The sequence below is a fragment of the Phyllostomus discolor genome, chromosome 7 (genome assembly GCF_004126475.2).
Source record: "Phyllostomus discolor isolate MPI-MPIP mPhyDis1 chromosome 7, mPhyDis1.pri.v3, whole genome shotgun sequence".
Classification (NCBI taxonomy): domain Eukaryota; kingdom Metazoa; phylum Chordata; class Mammalia; order Chiroptera; family Phyllostomidae; genus Phyllostomus; species Phyllostomus discolor.
Window position 1 is genome coordinate 41,552,852 of NC_040909.2, and position 10,418 is coordinate 41,563,269.

Here is a 10,418-nt window from a genome sequence, read left to right on the forward strand (position 1 = left end):
AGCAGGAGGGGCGGAGACAAGCAGCCAGATGGAGAGGGGTTATGGCACAAAGAGCGTTGGGACCAGCCTAAGGCATCCGGGGAGCACAAGACCACAGTGGGCGGACCCTGGGCACGAAAGCGGCAGCTGGCAGACCCCAGCTAAGGGGTGGCAAGCACAGACCCAGTGAGGAGGCAATTGTGAAGTAAGGCACTGTGAGCAAGGTGGCTGGCTGACTGGGTGGTCTGAGGGTCTCATTGCCAGGAAACAGAGCCTCGGGGTACTGATGGAAAACACCTGTGGGGGTTGAGGTGCAGGGAGAGACTCCCAGCCTCACAGGAGAGTTCATTGGAGCATCCCACCAGGGTCCTAGAATGTACACAAGCCCACCCACATGGGAATTGGGACCAGAAAGGCCCAGTTTGCTTGGGGGAAGCAGTGGAAGGGACTGAAGTCAGAGGGAGAGCTGAGCAAGCACCATTGTTTCCTCTCGGGCTCCACCCCAACATACAGCATCACAACCCAGAGACTGGGTTGTCCCGCCCAAGTGAACACCTAAGGCTCCCCCCCTCATACATAAAAGGTGCCACAGGATAAAAAAAAATGTCTCAAACAGAAGAACAAATGAGAGCCCCAAACCAATACTTTTAAGTGACTGAGGGATAGCCAACCTATCAGATGCACAGTTCAAAACACTGGTGATCAGGATGCTCACAGAATTGGCTGAATTTGGTTGCAAATTAGATGAAAAAATGAAGGCTACACTAAGTGGAATGAAGAAAAACGCACAGTGAAACAATAGTGATGGAAAGAAGGCTGGGTCTCACATCAATGGAGTGGAGCAGAAGGAAGAAAACAACGTACAATCAGAAAACAGAAGAAATAAGAATTTTAAAAAGATGAGGAGAGGCTTAGGAACCTCCAGGACATCTTTAAACGTTCCAACATCCCAATTATAGGGGTACCAGAAGCAGAAGAGGAAGAGCAACAAGTGGAAAAGTTACTTCAACAAAGAATGAAGGAGAACTTCCCCAATTTGGCAAAGGAAATAGACTTCCAGAAAGTCCAGGAAGCTCAGAGTCCCAAAGAAATTGAACACAAGGAGGAACACACCAAGGCACATCATAATTACATTACCCAAGGTAAAAATGAAGGAGAGAATCCTAGAAGCAGCAAGAGGAAAGGAGACGGTTACCTATGAAGGAGTTCCCATCAGATTGTCAGCTGATTTCTCAAAAGAGACCTTGCAGGAAAGAAGGGGCTGGAAAGAAGTATTCCAAGTCATGAAAGGCAAGGACCTACATCCGAGATTGCTCTACCTAGCAAAGCTATCATTTAGAATGGAAGGGCAGATAAAGTGCTTCTCAGATAAGGCGAAGTTAAAGAAGTTCATAATCACCAAGCCCTTATTATATGAAATGTTAAAGGGATTTATCTAAGAAAAAGAACATAAAAAATATGAACAGTAAAATGACAGCAAACTCACAATCATTAACCACACCTAAAACAAAAACAAAACAAAAACTAAGCAAACAACTAGAACAGGAACAGAATCACAGAAATGGGATCACACGGAGGGTTATCAACAGGGGAGTGGGAGGAGGAGAGAGGGGGAAAAGTTACGGAGAATAAGTAGCATAGACGGTAGGTAGAAAATAGAAAAGGGGAGGATAAGAATAGTATGGGAAATGTGGAAGCTAAAGAATCTATGACACATGGACATGAACTAAAGGGGGGAATGTGGGTGGGAGAAGGTGTGCAGGGTGGGGGGGAATAAAGGGGGGCAAATGGGACAACTGTAATAGCATAATCAATAAAATATATTGAAAAAATAAAATACCTTTAGAAGGAAATCGCCTGGGTAAATACACATCAAACGCAAGATAGTACTTGCCTCTGAGGATGAAGGACAGATATCAGGCCAGTAAGAAAGTTAAGATTTTAGTCTTATCATTTTATTTATTCATGAAATTTTAATTTTATGTTGATTTGAGAGAGAGAGAGAGAGAGAGGAAGAGATACAGGGAGAGAGGGACATTGATTTGTTGTTCCATTTATTTATGCATTCATTGCTTGATTCTTGTGTGTGCCCTGACTAAGGTTAGAACCTGCAACACTAACCAACTGAGCAACCTGGCCAGGGCCTCTACCCCTTTTTTTATTTACTTACTTCTTTATAAAAATTTTATCCTCACCCAAAACCTATATAATTTTATTAACCAATCACCCCAATAAATTCTGTAAAAAAAGGGAAAAATGCCAGTTTCAAAGATGAGCAATTAAAGCTCAGATAATTTTTTAAAAGCATACTTTATTGATTGTGTTATTACAGTTTTCTCATTTTTTTCGTCCCTTAATCCCACTCCCCCCTGCAATCCCCATCCCTCCAGCATTCTCCCCAACCCTCAGTTTATTTCCATAGGTTGTATGTGTAAGTCCTTTGGCTTCTCCGTTTCCTATACTATTCATAACCTCCCCCTGTCTTTTGTGCCTACCTGTTATGCTTTTTTAAAAAATATATTTTATTGATTATGCTATTACAGTTGTTCCATTACCCCCCTTCATTCCCCTCCACCCTGCACACCTTCTCCCACCCACATTCCCCCCTTTAGTTCATGTCCATGTGTCATAGATTCTTTAGCTTCCACATTTCCCATACTATTCTTATCCTCCCCTTTTCTATTTTCTACCTACCGTCTATGCTACTTATTCTCCGTAACTTTTCCCCCTCTCTCCTCCTCCCACTCCCCTGTTGATAACCCTCCGTGTGATCCCCATTTCTGTGATTCTGTTCCTGTTCTAGTTGTTTGCTTAGTTTTTGTTTTTGTTTTTGTTTTAGGTGTGGTTAATGATTGTGAGTTTGCTGTCATTTTACTGTTCATATTTTTTATGTTCTTTTTCTTAGATAAATCCCTTTAACATTTCATATAATAAGGGCTTGGTGATTATGAACTTCTTTAACTTCGCCTTATCTGAGAAGCACTTTATCTGCCCTTCCATTCTAAATGATAGCTTTGCTAGGTAGAGCAATCTCGGATGTAGGTCCTTGCCTTTCATGACTTGGAATACTTCTTTCCAGCCCCTTCTTTCCTGCAAGGTCTCTTTTGAGAAATCAGCTGACAATCTGATGGGAACTCCTTCATAGGTAACCGTCTCCTTTCCTCTTGCTGCTTCTAGGATTCTCTCCTTCATTTTTACCTTGGGTAATGTAATTATGATGTGCCTTGGTGTGTTCCTCCTTGTGTTCAATTTCTTTGGGACTCTGAGCTTCCTGGACTTTCTGGAAGTCTATTTCCTTTGCCAAATTGGGGAAGTTCTCCTTCATTCTTTGTTGAAGTAATTTTTCCACTTGTTGCTCTTCCTCTTCTGCTTCTGGTACCCCTATAATTGGGATGTTGGAACGTTTAAAGATGTCCTGGAGGTTCCTAAGCCTCTCCTCATCTTTTTGAATTCTTTCTTTATTCTTTTCTGGTTGAATATTTCTTTCTTCCTTCTGGTCCACTTCATTGATTTGAGTTCCAGTTTCCTTCCCATCACTATCAGTTCCCTGTACATTTTCCTTTATTTCACTTAGTGTAGCCTTCTTTTTTCATCTAATTTGCGGACAAATTCAACCAAATCTGTGAGCATCCTGATTACCAGTGTTTTGAATTGTGCTTCTGATAGGTTGGCTATCTCTTCATTGCTTAGTTGTATTTTTTCTGGAACTTTGATCTGTTCTTTCATTTGGGCCATTTTTTTAAAATCTTGATGCTCCTGTTACATAGTGAGGAGAGGAGCCTTAGGTATCCACTGGAGCAGGGTAACCCACATAGCTGTGTTATGATGCTGTATGTAGGGAAGGGGTCCAAGAGGGAACAATGGTGCTTGCTCCACTCTCTCCCGGATTTCAGTCACTTTCCCCGCTTCCCACAAGCAAATTGGGCCCTTCTGATGCTGACTCCCATGTGGGTGGGTTTGTGTACGTTCTAGAACCCTGTGGGTCTTTGCAATGCATTCTATGAGGCTGTGAGTTTCTCCTACTGCTGCCTCAACCCCCACAGGAGTTTTTCAATCAGTGGTTTGAGGCTTTATTTCCCTGCTCTGCGGCCCTGGATTGCACAGTTCATCCCACTCCCCAGTTGTTTCTCCCAGTTTATCTGTGCACGAATGTGGGACCGCCCAATCCACAATCCATTGCCTCGCTAGTCCACCCACTGCTGCCTTGCTGGCCAGCTGCACAATCCACTGCCTCACTGGCTCTGCCAGCTGCCACCTTGCCACTAGACCTCTCTGCCTCTCCTACTGGTCTGAATGAACGTTTCTTCTTTAACTCCTTGGTTGTTGGATTTCCATACAGTTCGATTTTCTGTCAGTTCTGGTTGTTTTTCTTTTTAAATTGTTGTTCCTTCTTTTGGTTGTGCGAGGAGACACAGTGTGTCTACCTACACCTTCATCTTGGCCGGTAGTCCCCTTCTACAGTTATTTTAAATTCACATATACAACTCACTCAAATTGATGTATAGATGTGAGTTTTGACAAAAAGACAGACTTCCAGCAAGATGGAGGAATAGGTGGACACACCATATCTTCTCGCACAACCAAGATTAGAACAACAATAATTTATGGACAGACTAACACTCAGAACTGACAGGATTTATCTGAATGGAGGTCAGACAGCCAAGAATTTGAAGTGGACCCGTATATCCAGACTGGTAGGAGAAGAGGAGCCGGGCAGGCGCGGAGCCGGGTGGGCGCGGGGCTGGCGCGGGTCGCCAGCAAGCAGAGGTTGGGGAAAATTTGGCCCAAAATCAGCGCGACAGCCATCCGGGGCCCAAGAACGCAGCGGTGATCCCTGAGTATGCAAGCTGCGGCTGGCGGACCCAGTGAGGCAGCGATTGTGGACCAGGGCAGAGCTCGTGGCCCAGGATCCCAGAGAAGGGTCTGAGCCTAGGAGAACGGAACTACCCCCATTGTTCCCTCCCGTCCCCGCTCCCGCCCCTGCCCCCACACATAACGTCACAATCTAGCGACTGGGGTGCCCAGCCCCGGTGAACACCTAAGGCTCCGCCCCCTACAGTAACAGGAGCAACCAGACCGGGGGAAAAAAATAGGGAGAGACAGGGAAAGACATAAGACATGTTTCCAACAGAACAGATCAATGCCCCAGGACTCATCCTTTTGAGCGACCAAGAAATAGCCAATCTATCAGGTGCACAGTTCAAAACACTGGTGATCAGGAAGCTCACGGAATTGGTTGATTTTGGGCGCAACTTAGATGAAAGTATGCAGGTTACCATAAAAGAGATGCAGGAAGATATGTGGAGGAGGGCCAATAGTGAAAGGAAGGAATCTTAGTCTCAAAACAATACAGTGGACCAGAAGGAAGATAGAATCAACCAAGCAGGAAAGCATGATGAAATAAGAATTCAAAAAATCGAAGAAAAGCTTAAGAACATCCAGGACACCTTTACACGTTCCAACATTGAATTATAGGGGTACCAGAAGGGGAAGGAGAAAAGCAACAAATTGAGCACGTATTTGAACAAATAATAAAGGAGAACTTCCCCAATCTGGCAAAGGGAACAGTCTTCCAAGAAATCCAAGAAGCTCAGAGAGCCCCAAAGAAGTTGGACCCGAGAAGAAACACACCAAGGCACATCATAATTACATTAGCCAAGGTAAAAATGAAGGAGAGAATCCTAGAAGCAGCAAGAGATAGAGGACAGTAACCTACAAAGGAGTTCCCATCAGACTGTCAGCTGATTTCTCAAAAGAGACCTGACAGGCAAGAAGGGCCTGGAAAGAAGTATTCCAAGTCATGAAAAGCAAGGCCCTACATCCGAGATTGCTCTATCCAGCAAAGCTTTCATTTAGAATGGAAGGGCAGATAAAGTGCTTTTCAGATAAGGTCAAGTTAAAGGAGTTCATCATCACCAAGCCCTTATTTTATGAAATGCTACAGGGACTTATCTAAGAAAAGAAGATAAAGAAAAGACATGTATAGTAAAAGGACAGCAAACTCACAATTATTAACAACCACACCTAAAGCAAAACCGAAAGAAACTAAGTAAACAACTAGAACAGGAACAGAACCACAGAAATGGAGGGCACATGGAGGGCTAGCATCAGGGGGGTGGGAGGAGGAGAGAGGGGGAAAAGGTATAGAGAATAAGTAGCATAGAATGTAGGTTGAAAATAGATAGGGGGAGGGCAAGAATAGTACAGGAAATGTAGAAGCTAAAGAACTCATAAGTATGACACATGGACATGAACTAAAGGGGGGGAACGTGGGTGGGAGAGGGGGCACAGGGTGAAGGGGAGAGAAGGGGGGAAATGGGACAAATGTAATAGCACAATCAATAAAATATATTTTTAAAAAGCCAAAAAGACATGTTAACTATCATAATCAAAATACAGAATATTCCATCACCCCAAAAAACTCCTTTGTGGTCAAAGGAGTTTTGACCACTGCACCCAGCTTATGCCTTGGCAGCCAATGATGTCTGTCCTTTCCCTAAAGTTTTGCCTTTTCCAGAATGTTATATAACAGTCATATGGTTTGTAGCCTTTTAGATCTGGGTTTTCACTTAGCATAATGCATCTGAGCCATCTGCATTGTATGTATCAGCAACTTATTCACTTTTATTGCTGAGTAGTAGTCCACTCTCCACCCACCAACTGAAGGACATTGAGTTGTTTCCAGTTTTTTAGCAATTATTAATAAACCTGCTATAAACATTTGCATGTAAGTCTTTTGTGCACTTAAGTTTAAATTTTCTTAGGCGAAAATCATCTAGGTGTGATATTGCTGGGTTATACGGGAAGTGTATGTTTCACTTCATGAGAAATTGCTACTGTTTTCCCAGAAGGGCTGGATCATGTTGCATTTCCACCAGCAATGGGTGGTCCAGCTGCTCCACTTTTTAGCTTGTACTTAGTATTATAAGGATTTTGTTATTGCATTTTTTTATTGTAATAGATTGTATCCATTGAAGTTTTGTCTTTCTCAGGGACTGACACTGTTGAACATCTTTCATGAGCTTGTCTGCCATCCTTTTGTCTTCAAAGTGTCAGTTCGGAGATTTGTTCATTTTTTTGTTAGGTCGTTTTCTTACTGCTGAATTTTGATAATTCTTTACATATTTGCCCAGGCCATTTTATTGCTTTTCCAACACTAATGGGTAGCCATCATCTATACATAGTGATGTATTTTATAGTGGTAAGAAAATTAAAATAGCCATAAATCAAAACAAAAAATATAATTTGCTTTATGATCTCTCCTATTAAATAAGGTTGACAGTACACTATTTTCTGTGTTTTCCTGGGGTTTTATGCAAATGTCATTTTTGTGTCCTTTTGGGCTGCATGGGAAAACACAGTAAATGACTACACTGTAAGCTCCAAGAGTAGAAACTGTGTTTCTCAGCATTTTATCTCAGTAACTCATATAGTAGACATACAATGTTTTAATGCTAATGAACAACTTGTTTAATATTTATTCATTTTTGAGAAGGGTAAGGAGAGAAGCATTGATCAGTTGCCTCTTGCACACGTCCCAATGAGGGACTGAAACTACAACCTTGGCATGTGCCCTGACCAGGAATCAAACTGGTGACCTTTACTTTGAGGGAGAACGCCCACCCAACCGAGCCACGCCAGCCATGGTGCTAAAGCGCTTCTTAGGCAAAGGTTTATCAAAGCCAAACTAAATTTCTTACCATTAAACTGGAACATCTTACTGTTAAAAAAAAATCAGTAAGTGGGTTTCACTTTATAATGTATTTATTTTCTATTTTACTCTTCCAGTCACAATGGGATTGTCACACTGAATGAGTTTTAAGGATAAAAATACATCTCAATTCAAAAATGTTTTATGATAGAGAAATTCTTTGTATTATTGTTGCAACTTTTCTGCAAGTCTGAAAATTGTTTTACAAAACTCATTTTTAAGAAGGTTATGGTTGGGGAATGCAGACTAAGGCACAATCCCAACCTCATACTTGGTAGTCTCAAGCCTGAAGGTGCCAAAGGAAGGTGCCCGTTTTTTGCAAATGCAAATGTTCATGCCAATGGACATCATTTAGCTACTTGTGACAATGGCCTTTTTACTCTCTCGAGCTGTCAATAAGATCCAGGGAAAGGCTAATAAAGGACCAGCATGGCACAGAAAACCGACCTGGGAGACTCCGAGTGGCTCTGGCTCTGCTCTGATCTGGAACAAGGCCTGGGTTTTAGTGTTGGTTCTGCCACCAGGTAACTGGATAGACAGGTCACACAACCTGTCTGGGATTCTTTATTTTTCAAAATGCAGGGGTGGACTAGATTCTTTCTGAAATGCTCCCTTACCTTTTTTGTGAGCTAATCCTAACTTTTGGACAGCTTTTGTACTGGCTAACTTTTCTCCAGGAAATAAACCTGAGTACCCTCATCCAACCAGATTATCTTGTTGTACAAGCTGCTGGACAGCCACACTGCCTTCAGAAATCAGCTGTATTTTAGTAGTTACTAATGGCACCAACTGTTTGCAAATTGCCAAAGCTCCCTAACTCACATTCTTCACAGGCACATGGGGGCAAACTTTTTTTTTTTTTTTTTTTGCAGGCAAAAGTAGGAAACTGAATACAAATCCTGGAAAGGAGCCTAGAGATGAACAATAAGCTTTCTATCCACATAGTGTGGCCTACAGTAACAAATAATGTTTTCAAATGTATTTAATTAGCTTTAGGAAGTAAAGGTAGAAAAATTCAAAGTATTGAGTGACTTTGAACTTTAAGTGAACTAATGGAATCTTAAGAGCAAGGTGACAGAACTGAGTATACATCTCTAATGCCAAAAATAAACCCAGTTCCCTATTTTTCCTGCTTCTGAAACCCAGTTCAAGCTGTTTTTAAAAAGATTGAAACTGCCTTATTATGAAGAGATTTGTGATCACTTTATGTCTAACAGCTCACTGGTTCAAACCCCTTCCTCATTAGATTTTCAATAACTAGTTGAATTAAACCAAATTACAGGGTAAAAAAACAATTCCAAGTGTATGGGGAAACAAGATATTCCTTGAAGGCTCTTACGAACACCAGAGATTTGTCTTACTCTGCTCATTTCCCACTCAAGTTAGAAAACAGCAAAAATCCTTCATAACTATCCTTCAGAAATCATTAAGACTTCACGAGGAAAGGAAGAGAAGCACACGTCACTAACTTCCCTACAACATCCAATGTGTGAATGAGGAAACGACTCTGCCGAATTTTTCATTATGGTAAGATGAGTGAGTTCAATATGGACTCAGAAAATCTGGGTATATTTAACCTCTCTGAAACCCATTCTCTGTAATTCAAATCAAAACAACTATCCTAACAGCATCTAGTTAAAAACAAAAACAATGATATAGCAAACATAGGTTAAAATGTAAAATATTAGCCCCAGCTGGTGTGGCTCAGTGGATTGAGTGCCGGCCTGCAAACCAAAGGGTGGCTGGCTGGTTGATTCCCTGTCAGGGCACATGCCTGGATTGAGGGCCAGGTTCCCAGTAGGGGGCACTTAAGAGGCAACCACACATTGATGTTACTTTCCCTGTCTTTCTCCCTCCCTTCCCCTCTCTCTAAAAATAAATACATAAAATCTAAAAACAAAAAAACAAAAAACCCAGAATAGTGAGTCAGGCAGGAAAAGGTTCAAGCCCCAGCACTTTCACTTGTACTGTATGACTTTGGACAAGTTTCAGCCTCTCTAAACTTGTGTTAAACCTATTACATAGAAGTAGGAATGTCTACTTAGAACTTGAAGGTTAAATAAAGTACATAAAGCACATAGCGCATCTAGCACACAGTAACACTTAAATTATAGACAATGTTAGCTACACCACATCCTTGATCGAGTGAAGGCTTTTAAAAAAAAATATTTTATTTATTTATTTTTAGACAGAGGGGAAGGGAGAGAGAGGGAGAGAAACATCAATGTGTGGTTGCCTCATGTTCTCCCCACAATGGGGAACCTGGCCTACAACCCAGGCATGTGCCCTGACTGGGAATCGAACCAGCGACCCTCTGCTTTGCAGTCTAGCGCTCAATCCACCAAGCCACACCAGCCAGGGCACGCCTCATTTTATAAAGGTGGTTGGTGCTAATACAGGAAAGCAATGACACCTTCAAGCTCCAGGTAAGATGGAGAAGTTACTGCAGCAAGGAGATGCCAGGTTCACTTGTCTCCCCTTCCAAATGTTACAGCTGCTCTCTGTACAAGCAGCAGGTTACCATTAGCAAACAGGTATTATGTAGGCCACATTTTTAGAAATACTTTGATATTAATAAATTAACCAATCAGAATCTATAGGACCACAAAAAACTTATCATTTTCGTATTTAATCTCATCGAAGGCCTTTTCTGGCCTACCTATAATTATTACTTTTGCCCCTATTATTATGTTATACTCCTTGCATATAATAGGAACTCAAATAAATA